This window comes from Rousettus aegyptiacus, unplaced genomic scaffold, assembly GCF_014176215.1.
Source record: "Rousettus aegyptiacus isolate mRouAeg1 unplaced genomic scaffold, mRouAeg1.p scaffold_m13_p_2, whole genome shotgun sequence".
Classification (NCBI taxonomy): domain Eukaryota; kingdom Metazoa; phylum Chordata; class Mammalia; order Chiroptera; family Pteropodidae; genus Rousettus; species Rousettus aegyptiacus.
This window is the reverse complement of record NW_023416295.1, coordinates 146,363,590-146,388,038: the sequence shown is the minus strand read 5'-3', so window position 1 is coordinate 146,388,038 and position 24,449 is coordinate 146,363,590. Positions and strand designations below refer to the sequence as shown.

General features: G+C 34.2%; 1 protein-coding gene and 1 pseudogene across 1 annotated transcript in view; one reads left to right on the top strand and one right to left on the bottom strand.

Annotated features, from left to right (window-relative positions):
• Window positions 1-2,441: 2,441 nt before the first annotated feature.
• On the bottom strand, window positions 2,442-22,623 carry LOC107508560 (annotated as a pseudogene).
• Window positions 18,155-24,449, top strand: part of ETNK1 (ethanolamine kinase 1) — a 64,979-nt gene continuing 58,684 nt past the window's right edge. The window contains exon 1 of the mRNA XM_016140515.2: window positions 18,155-18,176. The gene's annotated coding sequence lies outside the window, so the exon portion shown is untranslated. The remainder of the gene's footprint in view (window positions 18,177-24,449) is intronic.

Sequence of the window (24,449 nt, the reverse complement as noted above, 5' to 3'; positions counted from 1 at the left end):
TCATATCCTCTTTCTCATTAAAGACTTTAACCCCTGGATTAGCTACACACATCCTGTTATTACCTGGAACTGTTTCACTCTGAAATTTTAAACTCAAACTTACCACTCATGGATTTTGACCTTTGTAGCGACTCTTCCCTCTGTCACTCCCATTATCAGTTCCTTGAGCTCATTAAGACTTAATAGACTTTGATCTCCTGGACTGGGTGTTTATCAGCCCCTTTCCGCCTTTACTGCCATTTGTATCCAGGTTACACTGCAGTAGTGCATCATTTCAGCTATTTTTGCACTAACATTCTAAAGTCCCACGCTTTCTTCTTATATTATTTAATACATGCTAACTCTTCATGGCTCTCACCTATTTTCTTGTGGTTTGCTGGCAATCTTTAGCATTCCACGGCTTGTAGAAGAATCACCTTGATCTCTACCTTCATCTTCACATGGTGTTCTCCCTATGTGCATGACTTTATCTAACCTTACCCTTTTATGAGGACACCAGCTATATTAGATTAGAGGCCCATCCTACTTCCATCTGACCACATAAATCTTCAACAAGTTTGTTTTCAAAAAGGCCATATTCTGAGGGATCAGGGGCCAGGATTTCAACATATGTGAATTTTGGAGGGTAACACAACACAATCCTACCCATAACATATGTGTTTAATGAAAAATTGCTATTTTTATTCCTTAATAACATTATGATAAAAGTTTAATTTGCATAATGTTTGTCATTATTTATTTCCACCATGGAGACCACAGTGACAATACTGACTACTGAAAACCTAGAAGAAGCAAAGCAGTTGAAGAAGCATTGGCATCAACTTCAAAAGTAAATACTTATTTTAAAAAGGCTATGCTCGAAGACAAAAATTTAACAGGTGAAGAAAACCCATTTATATCACTTTTGATTCATTAGATCAAATAACTTTCAATTAATTTTGTTTATTTTTTATTGAACTTTTTGGTGCATGTATGAAATGTAGAGTAATAGCTATTAATGTGTTGACTCCATTAGTAGAACAAAAGTTTACAGTTAAATGATGTCTGTTTTTATATCAGTTTTATGCTTTAAATAGAAAATCAGTTAATTTCAATAACAATTTTTAAAATCTAGTTCATGGAATCAGAATAAAGTTTTGGAATGTCATTCTGTCCAAGGCAAAATATCTAAACATCCAACATTATTGTGAAAGGTATTATAAATTCCATTTTAAAATCTCACCATCGAAACTTAATTTTTGCAAAGATTATTCAAATATAAATACTGAGGAATCATAGGGGCATGGTAAAATCAATGATCCTAACAAATTAAGAACTCTTTGGAGCAAAACTTGGTTTTGGTGTGTTAATATTCATAATTATGTGCAAATATATACTTCACAAGAAGAGCTAGAGATGTCAAATAAGTACATGAAAAGCAATTCAATATCATTAATTATTAAGGAAATGCAAATTAAAACCACAATGAAATACCACTATACATCTGTATTAGTCTGTTCCAGCTGCCACAACAATACCACGGACTGGGTTGCTTTACAGAAATTTATTTTCCCACAGTTTCAGATTGGGTTGTTTTCTGATGAGACCTCTCTTCCTCCCTTGCAATGGCTGCATATCAGTGTCACTTGGCTTTTCCTCTGTGCACAAGTACATATTCTCGGCATCTCTTACTCTTATAAGGACAATAGTCCTATTGGATTAGGTCCCCACCCTTATAACTTTATTTAGCCTTAATTACCTCCTTAAAGGCTCTATCTCTAAATATAGTCACATTGGGGATTAGGGCTTTAATGTATATATGTTTAGGGGTGGAGGGGACACAATTCAGTTCATAATAATATTTATTAGAAAAGTTAAAAAATATTTTTAAAATGACAATGGCAAGGGCTGGCTAGGATACAAAGCAACTGAGACTCTCATACTTTGCTGGTAAAAATGCAAATTGTACAGCCAGTTTAGAAAACAGTTTGGTAGTTTGTTATAAAGTTAAACATACCCTTAACATGTAACTGACCAATCTCGCCCCTAAATGTTTACCCAAGAGAAATGAAAATTTATGTGCATAACAAAGACTTCTACACAAATATTTATAGGAGCTTTGTTTATAATTGTCTCACACTGAAAACAACTTGAATGTCTATCAGCTAGTAAAGAGAAAAAAAATTATGGTGTATCTATACTAGGAATACTACTTAGCAATAAATAGGAATAGATTTGCTTCTTCATTCAGCTGTTGATCAACATTTGGGTTGAATCCAGTTTTGAGCTATCATAAATAAAGTTGCTTTAACTATTCAGGATCATGTTCTCATGTAGATATGTTTTTCTTTTTTCTTTTTTTTTTTTCCATTTACAAAAGTGAAGCTAGGTTTATTTAGAGTCACAAGCAGTTGACTGACTCAAATCACAAGAAGCCATTTCTCCTTCACTCCATTTGAGTCCTAGGGTTGGGGCCCAGAATGGCAGGGGTGCTGCTTAGGGCCCATTCCCAGGTTTACAATTTTCTCATTGAGGGAAATCTGTGACTGTATGAGATTGTCCAGGTAGGTCATCAGCAGCAGGTCACTGATGTTGCTGTTGAGTGTGGTCTATAAGTCATCAGGAACCACCTTGGGTACTTGATTAATCAGATTCATCAAGAAGTAGCCCATGATATTGTCAGCTGACACCTTTCCAGACAGTACATCTTCTGCACACTGCAACGCTGTGCTTAGGGCATCCTGGATGTGAGCCGATGATTCTTCTACGTGCTGCAAGTCACTTGAAAGCCCGATCAACTGGTTGGGGCTTAAACAGATCTTCATGATCAGGTCAACTCCAATGTGTTCAGTGTCATAATATGCATATTTCACTATCACCCTCATGGTCCTCCCAGGAACACCCATTAAAGTGCTGACATAGGCCTCGATGCTCATGCAGCCGTTCTGGAGGCTCATGTCTACAGTTAGGTGAATGGGGTTGGGGGCAGTACTCATGAATCATCAGCACAGTGCTCTGTGGTGTCATGGCCTAAGCGTACCAGGATGAGCTCATTCGGAGAGACTTTCTCGTGAAACTCGCACATGTTCTTAGCAAATTCCATGTCAACAGCAACCTCATCTTCTAACTCATCAAATGGTACTGAAAAGAAATCGGTGTCTTCCACTGAGTACTTGTCAATAGTTCCCAGCAGGGTCCTCATGACTCTGGCAGCACCCTCGTTGCCTCACTCATAGCTGTCCGTGATGGAGGCCAAAATGACCAGTGCAGCCGGACCACATGGCTGCTGGGAAGGGGTCAAGACCAGTCAGCAACTGCGTTGGGGTCAGCAATGGGGCTGGTGCTAAGGCCGGGGTCTGGCCCAGAGTTGTGGTGGTAGTCACTGCTGCCGCCAAGTCTGGGGATGAGGATGGGGCCTGCACCTGAGGCTGGGGCTGGAGTGGCAGGGGAGCACTCGCCAGTACTGCCTAGCAAAGGATAGACAGAGGTTTGCTCAACACGTGAATACTGTATGCTTTCTGCCTTGAATATATGACATTGTACTATATATAAAAATGCAATTGAGCCATTATAAGAAAATGAATAATATACCAGGTAGCAACAAGTAGGAATTAAATAATTCTACAATCAGTAAATGCTTTCAGAATAAAGAAGATTTCAGATAGGGTGTTCAATGAAAGCTCTAGGTGATAGCACTTTACTATGGACTTAGATAGTAAATGCTATTTCAATAGGCAAAGAAGAAAGAGCAGTATATTCCAGGCACAGGGATGTAGTATATGTGTTCAGTATTATGGATCAGTGACTAAGTGATGAATAAAATAGTACCTCTCCTCTGAACTTCAGAGAGTCTTTTACATCCATTTGTTCAGCTAAACTATAAAATAACTTTGTCAGGTTGGCTGAGTAAGCTCTGCTATCTTCACTTTACTGATGAACTAGAGTGAAGTCAAATAGCAGGTAAAAGGAAGAGCCAGCACCACAACCTGCTCTCTTCAGTCTTCTTACCACCCTGGGGCATGTAGAAATTAATGTCCATAAACTTAGATGATTTTTTCCGAGCTTGAGATAGGTTTGCTCTTGAAAGCTTTGTATTTAATAATAAAAGTAAGCTAATTGAGTACATGAAAAAGAATTATATAACTGCAAAAGCCTAATTTGCAGCAATAGCCACTTTTAATCCTAATGATTCAAGATAAAGCAAATTTCCCTGAGTGGGGAATTCAAGCCCTGTACTGAGAAAGAAAAGGGTCCTTGGCTGAGCCCAAGAATGAATTCAAGCACATGTGAAAGTTAGAATCAAAAGAAAAGTTTATCAGAGAAGGGGTAATGCTCCAGAGACGGAGAGTGGTCTTTTCTCTTTGTGGCAAAGAGGTAGAGAGCCTAAGAGAGATTCAGAGGAGAAGAGACAAACAGGGAGAGACAGGGACAGTGGGAGAGACAGAGTAAAGACACTGAGAAGGACCCTGAATGTTTGGGGAATTCAATTCCTATAGCATTCTTTAATTCCTGTGAATTACAGTTTAAAGACTTTGTTTACTCATTTCCTTTGATATGGGCATACAGTGAGGAAGGATAAGAATGTAGCATGAAAAGGTAAAAAATATGTATCATGAAAGGCCTGCTGGCAGTTCCCAGACTTTGATCCATAGGTTCCCCATGGTTTTAACCATAGGGAAATGAATGATTTTATTTTGTATAGGGCACCCCTTAAAGACTCTCTTTTCCTGTTTTCCCTTTATGGTGTGGGGAAATGGGTTGTTAGCAATCCCAGCAGAAATCTTCCTTTGTTCTGCAGGTTTCTTTGTGGTCTGGCTGTAGGGTTCATCAGCATATTGCAGTCTCTGACTATAGCTCAATTTAACATTTTAGTTCTCTTGCCGCCTCCCTACATTACTAACATTTTTCAGACCTGTCATAATTTGCTGATAAGAATGACAATTTCTAATTTAATTATTTTAATTGTCTTTCTAAGCTTCTTACATTCTATTTACACATACTCGTGACTGTAGGGTTATATCTTACACTTCCATTGTGTTTGACAAGGATAAAATTTCAAATTAATTTCCTCTGTAGCTGCATGTGAAAGAGACATGTAATAGCATCGAATCAGCACACAAACAGTAGAATTTAAAATGAAGAGGAAAAAGGTGCAGTGTCACACGATATGGTTAAGCAAGATTTATTTGGGAAATTAAAACGAAGTGTTAGCAAAGAAGATAGGTAAATTTCAGGCGTAGGAAACCCAGATCCACTCCTTCTCAGAGGTCCTAGGACCCATGAGAAATTATAAGTCTCTAGCTAGAAGAAGCCACAAAGATAGTGGGTAGCTAAGTTCAATTGCAGTCCTATCCATTGAGAGATGGAGCTGCCTATTGTCTGGGAAACCCACGATGAATTCTCTGGGCCACTTTTGGACAATTCTGCTTCTTTCGAAGGAGTACTAAAAAAAAGAGAGAGAAAATTCGTCTCTTAGCAGTTTATTAAAATATTTAAACATTCAAACTAAGGTTTAGAAATGTAAATTTTAGCTATTCATTAAACAAATAGAAAGGAAAGCAAAAGAACACACACACATGGTAGCATTTCCTTCTTTTTCAACGAAATCTATACCTAACATTGATGAACTCTCAATCCATAGTATGTCAATGAGAATATTTTGGTGTTCCTGACAATGAATCAAGAAAAGATTAGTTGATGTTAACTAATTTAAGTCAAAACTTTTTAAATTTATTTCTTAAGCTTTTAAATTCACCTATATATCAAATTATTAATTTATAAATCTGAAAATTTTTAACAATTACTTTTAAGAGGCCTTTGATTAATATTTGGTCCCATTTCCACTTTTAGCTCAATATTTCAATTGTTTGGCAAAATTTCCCAAGTATTTAAGTAACTCATAAATCTGAAAAATTTACTATGTATTTATATTGAATTGCAAGTTATTTTAAAAGTTATAATACCATTTATAAACCTAATAACATTATTTTATGCCTTTCAACATGTCTATGCCTTAAAATTGCTAATCTAGCCCATGCTTATTTATAAGGCAGCTGGATCCCCTAAAAAGCAGAAGCTTCTTAAGGCCTGTGCTTGGATGTTCTAGAATGTCACTTCTGATACATTCTATGGGACAAGGCAAGTCACGTCCAGCTCAAATTCTCAGGAGTGGGGAAATAGATTCTATCTTTTGATCAGTGGAGCGACATGAACGTGCAGAGATGGAAGGAATTGTCGGCAGCTATCTTTGGAAACAATCTACCACAATCTATCTCCTAGAGTTTATCTTCTTCCTACATGCAAAACGCATTCATCTTCCCTATTGCCCCCAAATCTCATCCCATTACTCTGCTAGCTCTAAGTTTAAGATCTTGTCATCTGTATTGGGTCCAGATGTGGGTGAGATTCCTCAGGTTCAGTTCATTTTAGTCTGCAGATGTGTGTGTGTTAAAAACACCTGTCTTTTCACCCTCCCCCACCCCTCACCCCGCCCCCCCCTCATCCCCCCACCCGCTGACCACAACCAGTACACGCTGGTGAGAAAGCGATAGGACAATGGCAAGAAAAACTCATATTCTAAAAGTGGAAAATGAAAGACATGTAGTAGTTATGATTCATAGCAATCTGATATCTGGCCAGTGTGTGTAGCACATTCCCCAAACTCCTGAGACCAGTCCTAGTTCTGTTCTATGGGAGTTCTCCGAATTCATTGTTCTATTGATTCTTGTTTTTGGCCTCTGAGGGATCTTCTGGAGGCTTCCTCATGTAAGCATGATGAGTTCTTAACTTCCTTTCCAGCCTCTTTCCCCTGGAATGTGGGGTGTGGGGCTGAAAATTCCCAAACTTCTCATCTTGGCTTGGGCTTTCTGATAACCAACCACCATCCAGGAACATCCAGGAGCCTACACAGAGCCACCTCATTAGAGTAAAAGGTGCTCCTAGGGCTCTTATCACTTACGAATTTACATGAATTTTGGGAGCTCTGTGCCAGGAATGAGACAAAGACCAAGCGTATATTTCTCATTATAAATCACAGTATCGCAACATTATTTCTCAGACCCCTCACAACTTACTTGCTTTTGTTGATTATACTATTCAAGAAGTCACATAGCCTGTGTACTGACATTCTTAGATCTATCTCCTTTAAACTTAATCTATTTATTACCTTCTGTTAATAATTTCTATAAAATAACTTTTAAACATGTTCTTTTATTTCTATTCTCTTAGCTTCCACCCTATAAGGTTTCATTTCTTAGGGAAAATGTCTGAGTGATATTGTTAGATCTGCTTTGTCTGTACACATTTGGTTGCTAGGGCTTATGGAAGTTCTCTTACTCTATGTAATGGTGAGAACCCTACACGTGAAAACCCAACAGGAAGAACTGTGCTTATAATAACGCTCTATGATCCTAACTTTCCTTTCCCTTAACTTCCTTTACCCTCCTATAAATACCCTCCATCTTGACATGCAGGCAAGAGTGTGTATGTGGGTTGCCATGTCTGCATGCACTGGATTGCAACCCTTTCTTTTTCATGAATAAATCCTTTTGGGTGATGGAACACCTAGTAGATATTATTTTTTTAGTCAACAATGTCCTCGTTTTTTATTTTTTTAGAAGTTAAAGATGTTTGTTTGATTCGACTAAAATAAAATGTTTGATTATAGGGAGACCAATTATAGCTCCTTTTGAGACCATAAAGTTATATTTGATTATATGATCATTCCAATATTGACATATGATTTCAGTTTATATGAAAATGTACTGTTTTAGGACTAGCTCCTTAGTTTCATTCATTACCATATCAAAAGTGTATGTCTTCAGAGTGTGTATCCTTGGGAACCCTCCTAGTTGCTAGGTAGACCAGTAATAGCCCTAACATTCACTTTCAGTTGTCTCTGACGGTTACTAAGCCAAGAAGAACCAAAGAACAGTAGGGGAAGAACTCATGTGTTCTGACTAAATTAGAGTTTTAGTCTAATGTTCACCGACAGGTAAAGCACCAGATTAAAACCCCTGAAGAGTCCAGAGAGATCTAGAATGCAGTCACTGTTCTCAAATAAGTTCCTCCTTAGTTTGTATACTAAGATGTAACAAGAAAATGAAAATGAAATCTGGTAGGAATTTAAAAGCAGAAAAACATCTCTGTGAAATAAGATGCTTGGTGAGATTTCAAGGGGAAAATGGGACCTGAGGTAGGAAGTCAAGGGTGAGAACTATTCAGATAAGGAAGGAAGGTGGAAAGTAAATTAGGGTTAGGATGAGGAAGTCTGAAACCATTGAGAAGATTACATGGATTTGAACACCTCTTGCTTTGTCCACTACAACTGACTCTAAATTATTTTCCTTTCATTTCAAAATATAAGCAACAGTATTTTATACATAGGTAATTTTCCTAACAAAGTAGCAGTATGGTATCAAAAAATTTAATTTAGAGCTGAGTTTCCAGATAATTTCGAAGCAGTGGAAGGTAAAGGAGGGGAAATCCTATATGAGGTAAGAGTTTGTCTTGTTCAGGGGAAGGATGTAAGTACCAGTTAATGCTTTATGCTGAAAAAGCATAAATACATTTCTCTACCTACTCTTGTTAGAGTTAGAGCTACCAGTCCAAATAACACCTTTCTCTACATTAATTTTATTTTAGGAGACATGCTACCTGTCCCTACCACTGGTCCTTGGGTGGATGAAGTCTGCCTTATTCATCCCAACAGCACTCTCTAATTCCATATCTCAGAAAAGAAGAAGAGGTTATCTCCAGAGCGAATATTTAGTATTTATTCTCTCCCAGAAGGCTTTGAGCTCCTTCGGCAAATTGATCTACCTCTGCCCTAGTAACCAGATTTATATTCCAGAAAACCACAGTGACTGACAGATTTGATGGAGTGATGAAAGATATTTGCTATGTTCTCACCGTAGAACATTACACCTTTGTTAAAGACTCTGCCTACCTGAAATTTGCATAGTCACTAGATAAAAAAAAAAAAATCTCCTTAGGAAACAAATAATAAGCTTGTTGCAAACAATATCAAAAACTGTCTTACTCTGCTACATGTAAAATTCTGCCATTATACTACCGTCTTTGCCATAGTAGAGGTTTCAAAACATGTTAGTTTCTTTATCTTCTCCCTTTAGCTAACACCACTCCTGCTATTTGTCCCAATTTTTGATCCAAGCATCTTTTTCTCTTGAATCTTACATAGCTTATTTTCCATTCATGAAAATCAATAGGGAGTAATAGAATTAAGGAAAAGGATGTTTGAGGCTAAATCCAAGAGTGGGGTACAAGAGCACTAAGAGGAGCGAAGTGGTGTAATAGAATAAAATAATCAGTCTTTCTGACTCCATCTTGCTCAAGCCTAACGGGTCAATTAGCAACTTCTGCCATGTTCTTCACGTAGACATGTTAATCATTAAAGAACACTAACCAGTAGCCTAGAAATTACTGAAACAACCTCCCCGGTTGAAACTACGTCCCCAAGGAGATAAGGAAGGTATGTACAAAAATAATGATTGTTTATCAAAAGATTTATAAGAATCTTGTGACTGAGATCATGATAACCAGAGTCTGACGTTTTACCTTCCCCCTTGAACCCTTGCTGACATCCAGATGTCTGCAATCATGAATCATTTCCTAACGTCAAACTCCTTTCATTCCTTTCTCCTGTCATAAAAGAGGCCTGAATTCTGTACTTTCTCAAGCTAGTCTTTAGGATAGTTGCCTGCCATCTTCTTGGCTTGCTGGCTTTCCAATTAAAGCTGCTTTTCTTTCCCCAAGTCCTTGTTACTTGACTTATTGGCTGTCATGTGGTGAACAGAACAAGCTTTCACTCAATTACAGTGGGGTGTGGGAAAAAGCTAATGAAGAATCTTGGAATCAAGGAACAGTTGGATTTTTCACTAATGACAAAGAGTGCAAGTTGGATTTACTTCTAAGTATGCTGAATACTAAAATGTCTTGAATCTGATATTTATCATATGCATATGTTTTTTTATCTTTGAATTTGTTAAAAAACAAAATTCAACTGAGTAAATTTAAAGATCAAATTGGCTTTATTGAACAGTTCACAAATAGGGCAACATCTCATCTAGCAAATAGGAACTCTGAGACGATGTATAGAATGGAAGGCTTTATAGGCAGAAGGGAATAGGGAGAAGAAAAAGGACAGATTACTTCATCTTTCTTTGGGGGATAGAAGGGTCTATCAGGTGGATAGCCTTACTACTGCTGACCAGGAAATTACATATCTATTGGTTTAAGATTACATTCCTGGGAGAGACCAAAACTGCAAGTAAGTCTTGGTTTGCTGACATGGGGCTTAGCACAAGTGACTCTGTTTTAGGCCTGCTTTTTTTTTTTTTAACAGAACATTTTTAGGTATCTGAAATTTAAATGCTATTTTGAATAAATCAAGATGTACAATTAAAAAAAAAAAAAAACTTCATCGGTAGAATATGAAACCAAAAGGGGAAAATTCTGAGATATCCTAAATTAAATTACAGCAGGCCAGAGGATGAAAGACACAAGAAGGGGTTAATAGGTTAACAACTGCAGGAGCCAGCTAACAAGGCCGCTCACATTCCTGAATGTCCTATGGAATTTTGGATTAATTTCCAAGTGGCTATTTCCGAGATTATCTAAAGAAGAGAATAGCCGGGCACCATGGAACCCCACTGAGCCTCCACTTCCTATTTACATATGAATTTTCCAACCTCTTGCCCCTAGCCAGTCCAGAACAACAGAAACTTCTTCCGTGAGGACTCTGCACCTACCCCAGAGCTGGCCTTGCTTTACTTTCTCTTACCTCGTTTATCTATAGACAATGTAAATTCTTTCAAAACAACATAGATCTTTCTACCTTACTACTTGATTTATAGAAACGGTCCTTAACTCCAGGTCGGTGGCTGTGTTGCCTTTTCCACCTGGCACTTGCTAACAATGGCTTAATAAACACTTTCTTTTAAAAAAAGACTTTCAGCCTCGGAAGTTAAATTTTTGTTTAGCAAACTTTATTCTTTAAAGCTAAGAGCTTGACATTGCCTTCAATGTAACTACTGATTTTAATCTTATTATGAAAACTTTCAAACATTCACAAAGTGGAGAGACTAGTATAATGACCCTACTATATGCGACAGGCAGATTAAATAATTATCCGTATATTGCCAAGCTGGCTTTATCTACTTTCTTTTCTTTCTTTTTGTTGCTAAAGTATTTTAAAGTAAATCCAAGACCTCATGAGACTTCATCCACCTGCTTATAATTCTACTGACTTTTAATTGAATTATTGATTAAGTAGTTAACAGAAAACAGGATATTACAGGAAGTATCTAGTGAGGTGCAAAGAGTAGCAATTAAGCTTTTCTTATTTAATCAAAGAGAGCAGCAGGGCTCTAGTCATATCAATTATGTTTAGAAATGGAAACTTTAAAAAAAATCAAAAACAAGGAAGCGATTTAAGTATTTTTAAGCCCTTACTTCTGTTTCCTTCCTCTTGACATATTCCCTATTAACAACTGGCTACTTCAGCACTCTGTGTAACTAGGCCCCTCGGTATAACTAGGGTATATGTAAATCATACTTGTGTAACTCAGCAAGGGTTTGGCAGGATCCTGGGACATAGTTCTGCGGAGGAGGAAAAATAATTTTCCTTCTTTTCTAAGTTCTTTTGGCTAGTCTAATAGTCAGATCGACATGAGACAGATTAACAGGAGAAAATGGCCAAACTTATTACATATATATGGGGGTTTCATAAGAATCTGAGACCCGAGGATAAACTGGGTAGTTGAGGTTTCTGTGTCGCCTTGAGTTGAGGAGAATGGGGGTTTGTGATTGGAAGGGACTTCAAAGGGCAGGAAGACAATTTATATGGTTATAGTAAAGCAAATGTTTGGTAAACAAATGTTTACTGGACCATCTTTAACAATGGGACAGAGAGGATTTTGATTAAACTGGCCTTGCTAGGTTCCTCCCCATCTATCACACACTAGTTCATATTAAACTACAGTTACTGTGATGATAGCTCCCTTCCTGGAGCAGGTCCTCTATCTAAATTCTTTTAGGCAATTAGAGAGAAAGTCAAAGTTTCTTCCTGAATCTTTCATTTCTTGGAAACAACCAGCTGTTAAGAATCTTGAAAGGCATGTTTTGGCGTAGCAAACTCTGCTCCCTGCTCAGTTCCAGTAGAAGTTTTCATTTTTATAGTGTGGGGGCAGAAAAAATAGATTTTCTCCCACCTTTCTAAGTTCTTCTCACTGGAGTAATAATCAAGTTAACATGAGAGAGATTAGCAGGAGAAAATGACCAAATTTATTACATATGTACATGTGGGAGTTTATAAGAATGTGAGCCCTGAGGAAGCAGTGGACTAAGGAGAGGGAGGCAGAGGTTTTGGATTTCTCATAAGAAAATAGTGACTATTATCTTAAATTACTAAGCATTTACCCCCTAATGTAATCAAAGAAATTACAAAAATGAGATTTTTTCATTCTCTTCTTAGTCCTGCCTTTTTCCCTTCCTTGCTTGCTTTCTTCCCTCTCATTTTTGTGGTAAAACTGTTTTATACTTATTTTGGAATATATTTAAAAAGAACAAAAGCAAACTCTCCCCTAGTAATGTTAATTTTGAGTGCTTGTAGCAATGAGAATGGAACTCATTCACTCATAAAGTCTCCCTGTCCTATTTCACTTATTTGTGCCTCGATGCAATACAAAAAAAAAAGTTAATCTGTTCTATGCAAAATTCCCTTCAAATATCTGAAGACAGCTAAACATTCTTTTCCTTTACTAAAGAGCCACAAGGACTTTAAACTTTCCATAAACAATAGCATTTGGAAATGCTTCACTAACCTGCTCAACCTTCTCTGGACATGCTCTTCTTCACTCTTTCCAAGAACTGACAACAGAATTTCAGAGAAGCATTATATATCATTTGTAAAGCTACAACTGAAAAATAATTGTTACTTTGGAAATATCCTTTTGAAATAGACTCGGTTGTCTAATATTACTAAGTTTTAAAAATTATTGATGTCTAATATTATTGATATTCATAAAATGTATAGGACACAGGCTGACATAGAGTAATGTTCAATAATTGTTATCTGTATATTAATAACTAACCTATTACTTTAGCTCCCAGGAGGCACAGATATATTCAGCCTAGATTTTTTGGGTATATTTATCTATAATTCATTAAAAGAGTATTATTCTTTGGTTTTTATTTTAATGTCATTATAAATTAATAGCAATCCTGTGAAGATTTGATTTGAACTCAGTTCAATGTAACTTACTACTTCCATTGATAAAGTACTACTCATCTATGTGTGGAAAACATAGTTATGTATCTCAAAGAAAGAAAATTCTTTAATTGCAGTTCAGTTTAAATACACTTCAATTATAAAATTAGTTTGGATTTGGCATTTTATTTGTGGCCAGGAAACAAAAGATGAATAAGACAAACATAAATGTCTACATTGTTACTAAGCTGGGTTTTCACTTAATACTACTTCTGAAAATATTTCATCTTTATTTGATGAAATTTTATGCTACATTAGATACTTTATCCAAGCCAACAGACCAGAATATACCTGTAGTCAAACTCGTAAACCTAAGAAATAACCACATAGTACCAATATTACTTTAGTTAACTTCTTATATGTATACCATCATATATAGGAATCTGAACAAAACAATATTAAATTTGCTTTTTAAATAGAACGGTTTATTTTTAAAAATTAAAACCATGTAATACATTTTATTAGAACAATAATATATAGGTTGTAATTTTGAGTTTTAGTTAATCACTAAGACCAGAAAGAGAATCTCAGAATGACTCGTCCTAGACACTGATAAAAATTTATAATCTGCTCAGCTATATCTTGACTATCACATATGTAATAAATATTACAAATATCACATTATAAAATAACTACCTCCTTCTTGGCTGTCATGTTAACACACTCTTCTGATATTCCTCTTTTTATTTATTTATGGTCATTCCTTTAAATTTCATTGTAGGTTCAAGCATTGCTATTTAGTCACTAAAAGTTGGCATTAAGTATATTTACATGTATTTCTTCTCTATATATACTTTGTTCTTAGGAAATCTCATCCATGCTATTGGCATCAAAGACAATTTATAAATCCTATTATCATATCTCTAGCCCAGACCTCTCTTCCGAACTTGGAACTTCAGGAGAAGTACCTGAATGTACCTAAATATACTGTTTCTAGTTAAAATTCCATTTTTAATGTTTATCCTTAAAATGTTTAATTGTTCAACTCATCTAGATGAACATATTAAAATAACCCAAAATGAAGCTGATGAAGGATATAGTAGACCAGGATCAATCATCTCTTTGAAAATATGATGAGACAAGTCATACTATGTGAATTTTAAAATTTCCCAACATAATGATGGAATGGAATATTTCTTCTTGTAGTTATATCATTTTCTGCATCATATATTTTAGTTTATACAAATAAATAAATGCAAGCTTAAATTTAGTGTATGTTTGTGTGTGAATTATACCTTTTATGTAGTATCTCTAACAATTAATTTTGGCCCCAAAGTCTGCATTATCTGATGTTAAAATAACTGCATACACTTCTATTTTGTTCATATTTGCCTGAGATAGATGGTAGATGATGATAGATGATAGATGAGGATAGACAGACAGATAGATAGATAGATAGATAGATAGAAAGATAAATTATAAATAAATCCCTTTATTTTAATTTTAATATGTATCACTTGGAAACATTATACAGTTGGATTTTTTCTATTTTGTTTTTATCCAGACTAACAAAATTGTCTTTTAATTAGAATATTTAGTTTATTTACACTTAGTTAAGTTACTGATATATTTTATTTTCATCTAATTTTATGTTTTCTAATAGAATGTCTTTTAATTCATCACTGTATCACTGTTTATTTCTTCGAAGAGTATTTTTATGCATGTATTTGAGTGTACATGAAGTTGAAAATTCCATAGTTATGGGGAATGAATCTCAACAAGAAGTTCAAATGAAGATTTTATAAACCTAACCACACCACATTTGGAGTTGGAATTGTTACACAAAGGAAAACCTTGATAGAGTATCACAATGAATAAAGACAACTCACAAGTAGTAGAGTACTCTAACAGCATAAAAGTGTGAAGGATTTCCCACTTCCAAAAAACACTTATTAGTCTATTTGGTCATTCCAGAATCATTATGTACTTTATATTTACAATACAGGTAGTTAATGAGTTACTTGAGGAAATTAAACACTGTAGAATTGTAAGCCTTAGGTCATATTCCACCATGTAGTTCACTACTATGTTATTGGGAAATTAAGAACTCTTAGAAATGTTCCTTGACTTCACAGTAATATATTTGTTACAGCCTGAAGTAAACAGAGTGATCTTTAAAAAGCCAACACAATTTAGTTGCTTTTCATAGGTTTAACAGCTATGTTAGCGTCAGCAATTTTGTGAGCAATAAAGTCAATTATCAGCTCTGTTAGGTAAATCTACTGTAAACTGATGAAAAAAGGTCTCAATAACCTAGCACATTCAGTTAGTACTTCATGCTCAGGAACATCAGTGATTTTTTCAAAATGTACACTTAAGTTTAATTTTCCAGTGATGAGAAATATATGTGATTTATTTAATTCAGTAATTAACTCAATCATTTCTTCTTAAATGACTACTATGTGTCAGGTACTGGGCTAGGTAGGGGATACAAAATAAATAAATAAATAAACAAAATGTAGTTCTTATCCTTAAAGAACATACATCCAGTTAGGGAAAAAGAAACATAAACAGATAATTGTAACAAAATTATATGGAGTTATATTATTTATAACTTTACTAATGGTGAGATTTGTTCTGGTCGCTTTCTTTTCTTTTTGATTTACATAAAATTGACATAACATGAAAGCAACCATTGAAAACTGAACTATTCAATGGCATTTAATATATTAACAATGTTATGCAACCACCACCTCTATCTAGTTCCAAAACATTTTCTTTTCTTTTTTTCCAGCTTTATTGAGATATGATTGACATATAACATTATATAAGTTTACGGTGTACAAAATGATGATATACATATATATTGTGAAATGAGGTTAGTTAACAAATTTCAGGTTAGTTAACACATCTATCAACCTAACAAGTTACCTTTTTTGGTTGGAGTGGTTATGAGAACTTTCAAGATTTACTCTCAGAAACTTTCAAATATAGAATACAGTATTGCTAACTATAATCACCATGCTGTACATTAGATTCCTAGAATTTATTCATCTTATAACTGGAAATTTGTACACCCTTTGACTACCTTCAGTCATTCCTTACCCCTGCAAGGACCAATTTGCTCTCTGTTTCTATGAGTTTTGTTTGTTTTTTTTAGATTCCATTTGTAAGTAAGGTCATACAATATTTGTCTTTGTCTGGCTTATTTCATTTAGCATAATACCCTTCATGTTCATCCATATTGTCACAAATGGTAGGATTTCCTTTTTTGTTATGGTAGGATAATATTCTATACATTTTATATTCTATATAACATATTTTCTTTACCCATGCACCCTTCAGTGGATATTTAGGTTGTCTTATAAATAGTGCTACAGTGAATGGGCAGGGCGGGGATTTATCTCTACTTCTTGAAGATAGTGATCTGATTTTTTTTGTTGTTGTTGTTTACACATATACCCAGAAGTGAGATTACTGGATCATATGGTTATTTTATTTTTAAAATTTGAGGAACCTTCATACTGGTTTCCACGTGGTTGTATTAATTCCCATCAACAGTGTACAATGTTCCGTTTCCCATATCCTCACCAACACATGCTATCTTGTCTTTTTGTTGATAGCCATTCTAAAGGGTGAGAGGTGATATCTTATTGTGGTTTTGCTTTGCATTTTCCTGATTAACAATGTTGAATATCATTTCTTATACGTGTTGGCCCTTTGTCTTCTTTGGGAAAATGTCTATTCAGGTCCTTTGCCCATTTTTTCACTAGATTATTTGGCTTGTTTGTTTGCTATTGAATTGTATGAATTTCTTACATATATTGATTATTAATTTCTTATCAGATATATAGTTTGCAAATACGTTTTTCTATTCTGTAAATTGTCTTTCATTTTGTTGACCTGTACTGCTCTTGAGATATGAGTAGGAGTTGTTCTTTCTGATTACAAATAGAAGGAGGGACATACTTCAGGTGTTCTATTGTTTTGATTATAAATCATTAATCACAATTCACAAGTGATATTTTTAGCATGATAAAATTAAGTGAAACAAATAATGTGTCAGTTTTGGGCACACAATTTGTTACTAATGTTAACATTAGGTGATTCATGTGTGCTATAAATTATTTTTTTCTAAAGTATCTTATGGGTTCTTAAAATCTTTAAGGTCTCTCAAAGGTTTTCAGAGCTCTTGTTAGAAAAGCATACATGAGTGGTTTCATAAACAGGCTCCCTTCAAAATAGTATAAACATAAAGCTTATATTTTTCTTAATGACTCCAACTCTTCTATTAAATTCCCTTGACTCACCTCTTAATGATATCCCAGTAAAATCCCAGAACTTTCCAATTATATTCAGTTATTTAAAATTCAGCCTAGTTTGACTCACTTCTGCTCATTTAAATACACTCCTTCTCCATGTTATCCAGGGACTTGAAATGAGAAGGAAAGTTCTAATTTTTTACTCTTTGTCAGACATATTGCCAGATAAATAGAGTGGTATCTTTTTCAGTATAATTCTAATGAAGTATGGACTGTGGACTCCACTGTTTGTTTACAGGAAGTCAATGAACCCATTAACATTTTTATTATCTGCCATTATCAACTAAGACTTTCAATGATATATTTTTCACATGGATGCAAAAACAATATTACATAATTTGAGACATGTGGTTGACTCTTTATAAATTTACAACGCCATTTATTCAAGAAATATTTATTGATTACCTATTGTCAGACACTGTGTTATATAGATCAAACCATAGCAAAAGAAAAAAAATGGATTTTATTTGGATATATTTTTTAAACGGTATAAACAAGGTCCTAGGTAATCCAAAACAGATATTTTCTTTTTATTGCTGTAACATATAAGTTGCTTCTAAGTTAGTAACATTATTTTCATTTTACAGTGAGAAAACCGAATGTGAGTGGTCATTAAACTAGCCTGATTTTACCTACCTGCTAAGAAAGTAAGTCTTGAGATCTCATTCAAAATTTTGCTGAGCTTGTCCAGCTGTCTGACTGAAGCCATGATATCAATCTAGGTGCTACCCCTGATTAGTTTTGCAAGTTATTTCACTTTTCTGTTTGTCACTTTCCTCCTCAGTAGAATGGAAATAACCACTGTACCATTCTAAGTTTTGTGAGATGAGTTAAATTAAAATAAATAAAGCACTTAGACTAGTCTGTCATAAAAATCTTAACAATTACAAATCTGAACCCCTTATCAGAAACCCAAGAATTTTCATATATTTTGGAATTCAAAATTTTTCAGACTTTAGTAGGGTAAATGAGAGCATATAGTAAATTTGATATAGCATTTTCATCAGAGTCTGGACACCTCCCCATAAACAAAGAAGTGTATATATCTGATTTAAACATTAAGTTCACACAAAGTGGGATAAATAAGGACTATAAGTAGTTCAGATCTGAATTTGTTACCCATTTAGTCTGTGGCAAATCTCAAAATGAACTTTTGGTTTTTAAATACTTTGGGACTTAAGAATTTTGGTATATCTATCCCATAATGATTAGAATCATCTTTACTTAGGCTCTAGAATTTCAAATGAGATTCAAAGGAACAATTCCCATGTAAATTATCACTACCAGTTGCATAACAGAATTTAACACTTGGTGATATTTGACATAACTAATTTCATTTTATCTGTTTCACAAAAATTCTCTTAGTTGGGTTTCTATTTCAGAGGTCCAAAAGGCATTTTAAATCATTATAAAATTTCTATTGCCTCTCCCTACAAAGCTCTTAACTCACATTTAAGTTTTATCTTATGCCTTGAAGTTTCAAAAGCCATATGAAAAGTTCCTAAACCTAAATTACTTTGGTGCTACAATCTGAAATGATTTAAATCACAACTAGCATTCAGAATAGACTTGATTTTACTAAAGCTAACCATACAGTCCTCCAAATATCCATGGATTAAACATTAAAGGTTTCTTCTTACTCATTATAGTCAAAGTTCAGTGCTAATGGGCACACATATTAGCTTACAGAAATGTAGTTTGAAACAGACTTTTGGGAAAGCAATATGCCATCACGAATCAAATCTTATATACAGTTATAAGATTACTTATAGCCTTTGACACAGTAATTCTATTTTTGGACTCTACCATAAGGAAGTAATCAGAAATGAAAGCAAAGATACATGCACAAAGATAATAGAGAAAAATTGGGACAAACTAAAAACCTACTTAAAATAAAATGAGTCAATAAATTATGGCAATTGCTGAAAGAAATTAGATATGAATAAACCAAAGGATGTCTGTATTTATGAATTGGAAGAATGAATATTGTTAAAATGTTCATACTATGCAAAACTACAGATTTATTTCAATCCCTATCAAGATATAAATGGCTATATCGAATCATCATGTTTTATACTTTAAATATCTTATAATTTCATTTGTTAATTATACTTCAATAAAAAATAATTTAAAAATCTTTGACACAGGTTTACCAAAGTGAGAAAATGTCACACAAAACAGCATAGCCTTTAATTACGTTTTGTTTGTGTCATTTAGGAAGATATAAATAGTCATTCCTTTTAGACTTGAAAAATTCAAGTTATTTCCAAAAAAAAAAAAGAGAGAGAGACATTGGCATATTTTTGCAGAAATAGAAAAAAATCTTAAAATTCATAGGGAACCATAAATGACCCTGGACAGTGAAAACAATCTTGAGAAAGAAGAGTAAAGCTGGAGGCCTCACACTTCCTGACTTTAAAGATGTTACAAAGCTGCAGTAATCAAAAGACTATAGTGCTGGCATAAAGACAGACATATATACCAGTACAACAAAATAGAAAACCCAGAAGTAAACCCACACATATGTACTGGAAATGATATTAGACAGGGGTGCCAAGACTGTTTACAATGAGGAAGGATAGTCTCTTCAATGAACAATGATGGGAAAACTAGACCATACATATGCGAAAGAATGAAATTGGATCCTTATCTTACACCAACACAGAAATCAACTCGAAATGAATTAAAGACTTAAGCATAAGACCTGAAACTATAGAATTCCTGGAAGAAGACTTAAGAGGAAACCTTCAAAGCATTGGTCTTGGCATTAAATTTTTGGACATGGCTCCAAAGGCATAGACAATAAAGCAAAATAGACAAGTGAGACTACATCAAACTAAAAGGCTTCTGTTCAGCTCTTTCAATCAACGAAGTGAAAAGGCAACCTATGGAATGAGAGAAAGTATTTGCAAATTTGAAAAACAATTAATAGCCAAAGTATATAAGGAACTCCTACAACTCAATAGCAAAACTCCCAAATAATCCAATTTTAAAATGGGCTAAGGACTTAAATAGACATTTCTCCAAAAAAGTCATACAAATGGCCAATAGGTGTTTAAATGATGCTCAACATCACTAACCATCAAGAAAATGCAGTCAAAACTGCAATGAGATATTACTTCACGCTTAAGATGGCCACTATCAAAAACAAACAAACAAACAAACAAACAAAATAACATGTTGCCGAGGATGTGGAGAAGTTGTAACCCTTGTGCACCATTGGAAAATGGTATGCAGGTTCCTTAAAAAATTAAAAGTAGAACTACCATGTTATCCAAAAATTCCACTTCTAGGTATTTATTCAAAACAGGATTTCATACAGGTTTTTGCACCCCAATGTTCATTGCAGCATTATTCACAATAGCCAAGAGATGGAAACAACCTAAATGGATGAATGGATAAAGAAAATGTGGCATATACAAACAATGGAATATTATTCAAACTTAAAAAGAGGAAATTCTGTCATATGCTACAACACGGATAAAACTTGAAGACATGCTAAGTGAAACAATCCAGTCATAGAAAGACAAACACTGAATGATTCCACTTATGAGGTATCTAAAGTAGTAAAGCTCACAGAAGCAGCAAGTAGAATGGTAGTTGACAGGTGCTGGAGGATCAGGGGAAATGGGGAGTTCCTCTTCAATAACTATAGAGTTTCAGTCATGCAAGATGTAAAACTTGTAGAGCTCTGCTGTACAGAGATTTATCGAGAAGCTAGATTTCATACTATGCATTTTTATCACAATAAAAAAGTAAACAAATCATATAAATTATGGCACATTTTATGATGGAATGGTATGCAGCCATGAAAATTATACTTACCAGGAATTTTAATGACATGAGGAAATGCATACGACATAATATTAGTGGAAAAATCATTATATAAACCTGATATATAATATCATATATGTAAAATATGTATATGTGTACAAAATTATAACTTCAGATTTAACAGCAGCCCATAATCGCATATTGTTTTCACATTAATTATTTTCCAAATATGGTTCATGTAATTTTACTTTACTTTTTGACTCAGTTTTTATTAGAAGAATGTCCATTTTCTTCTTAATGTTGGGCCCCTATTTCAACCTTGGGTTAATAATTTTTATTTTTTATGATTTGATATGTGTCCTGTTTGAACATTTATCATTTTATGATCAACTCAAAATATAACTTACATTAAAAGAATCAATTTGTGTCTATATATACATAAAATTTACATTTTTTTAATGACTAGTTAGAACGGTTTATATTATTTCAATTTTTTTTTTTTTTTTTTTTTTTTTACCACTCTGCCTCTTTCCCTTTTCTTTCCCACCCAACTTTTGTTTTATTTTCATCTGAAGGCCTGTGCATTAGCCACCTCTTATGTGTTTGTTTCCAACATATGGTTTTGGGTTAAGAAGGTGTACCTTAGTTTGGCTATTACTACTTCTAAGCAATAACTCAAGAGCTGTAAGAGTGGGTAAAACTCCTGCTGGTTTTTGTTAAATGTCTCATCTTTGTCACATGTAAGTATAATAAAAATTCCTTAGAATGATCCTTAAGTAACTCTATTTGGCACATTTTGGCAGCCATAGTACTTTAACGATTTGGATAAGATATCCTGTCAATTTTCTCTCTGTAATACTAGATTCTAGACCATTCGGTCCTATTGTGTCTACAAGAAGAAAGAATCACATCTTACCAAAGTCCAAATGAAATTCAGTGTTTCCTAATTATCACTAATGGCCTGAGACTGTTATAAATGTTAATTAATTAGTACAGTAGGCTTTGTCCTTTTCAAGCCTTCAGGATTTCTCCTTCCTGTACTTTAAGCTCTTCTGGATGGTTATCATTACATTGCTTGATAATGTGTTATCTCATGGTTACCTACATATGCTGGTTTATTTCATCAGTTCACAAAAAATAAGGCTACATTTTGCCCATTTTCATTTAAAAAAACAAACAGTATTTCACTGAACTCTTTAGCAGTCTTTAGAGTTTTTATATCCATAAATCTTCCAAAATAATGGTCAATCTCCTCACATTTGCTCTGCAGGTGACTTGCGGACAGTATTTACTGAGCCACCAAGTCGCGGTATCAGTCATCGTCCTTGCTGTTGTGCTGTCTTTCGGGTCATGTTACTCAGGGCAGCTTTAGAATATACAATGAGAAGAAAAGGAGAGTAACATGAGCAGACCCAGTAGATTACAAAGGACCAGAGAAAGTAGATCCTTGGTGTTCTCCTTATTGTTCCCCTAGAATATTCTCCTTTAGCCTCCGATAAACCTATGCAGAGGAAAGAACAGACAAGCATCCTTAGGTTAGGCGTCTAGACCCCCCCAAGCCATAACTCAGTTCTGGATTTTGAAATTCCTTTAATACACTCAAGTTTAAATTGGAACAATTTTCCTTGGTTAAGTTAAGCAAGTCTTTTAGCTTCTATCTTAAAATAATGGCACTATCTCATTTAATAACAGCTAATTATAATGTACCATTTCATTTAAGTCTGATAAAAATTGAATAATAAGGCTTCAAAAGATATTTTCATTCTTTCCTGGACCACCATTATTATGAAGACTTCATAATCATCTTTTTACAACTTGGCATTTCTGTTATTATCACTGTTTTACAAATGAGGAAACTGAGATTAAAAGAGATTAAATTGCTCAAATTCTACAGCAGGATTGTCTAACTAAAAAGCTCAAATCCTTTTAATCCCCTTCATTACCTCTCCAGCCTCTGTATAATATGCTTTAAAGAGCTAGAAAGCAAAATTGCATCTGTTGGAGCAAGATAAAGTAGAATCTGAACCCTTACTTGATGTGTGTTCTTCCTATGCTAGGTACACAAGTAGTAGGAATTAGCTCTTTGTAGTTTGTGTGCAAACACGATTGCTCTGAAATCCTTACTTCCAACTATCAAAATATTTTTTCAAATGCTAATTATGGAGGACATAAGAATAGAGATGTTAAACATTTAACTTAGAAATTGATGTTAAAGTAATTAGGTCCATTTGGGTAAAAGTTGGAATGATAGTAAAACAATATAGAATGGTTATTTAGTACACTTTATGAGTCTAAAAAAATTGTTTTAAACTATACTGTAAAACAGATTTTGCTTGTCATTCATTTTATCATACAACAAATAATTATAAGTGCCTATTAAATGCCAGTTATCAGCTAAGTCCTGGAAAAAAAACAGGTTTTTAAAAAAGCACAGGATTTAAGTAAGCTAAATATTTGTTTTTTCACCTTAGTGAATTTTTTTGGCACTGCTTTATATGAAACTTAGATGAAATATTGATCAGACGCGTAAACTTTTCATTAATACCACTTATATAACAACAACGAGGACCATTAAATCAGCTTTATCAAATTGTGTGAAAAATATGATTTCAATATTATTTTAAAAATTAATCTGCTTTTCCTCACCGATTTAAAATATTACCTTTACTACTTACTAAATATCTATACAAACTTGAATTTTTCTCTTTAATTTGTTCTGTTTATTCCTGTTCCAGCTTCATAGTTTATGGATTTTGTTATGATTCAACATTTGGTAAGGTGCATCCCTTTTATTACTCATATAAGAATCTTTAAAAAGTTTTTTACCTTATATATTTTAGATAGTTAAAATTAAGGTTTGTTCGATGTAGTTTTCTGTTCAATTAAATCCATAATTATAATTTACAATATGTGAAATTCCGTCTTGAGACCATGGAGGATATAGAGAGGAAACTGATAGAACCCTTACTCTCCGGTAGTTAATCTATTATGTGAAAAGAGTTATAATTTGATTCTAGGATTATGAAAAAGAGGCAAGCTAGAACAAGTACCAATAGACATGTTTTACAGACTTAAGTATATATTAAATCTTATAACGGAGCACAGTTATAAATAGCACAGCCTTTCCTAGATGTTTAATGTAATCA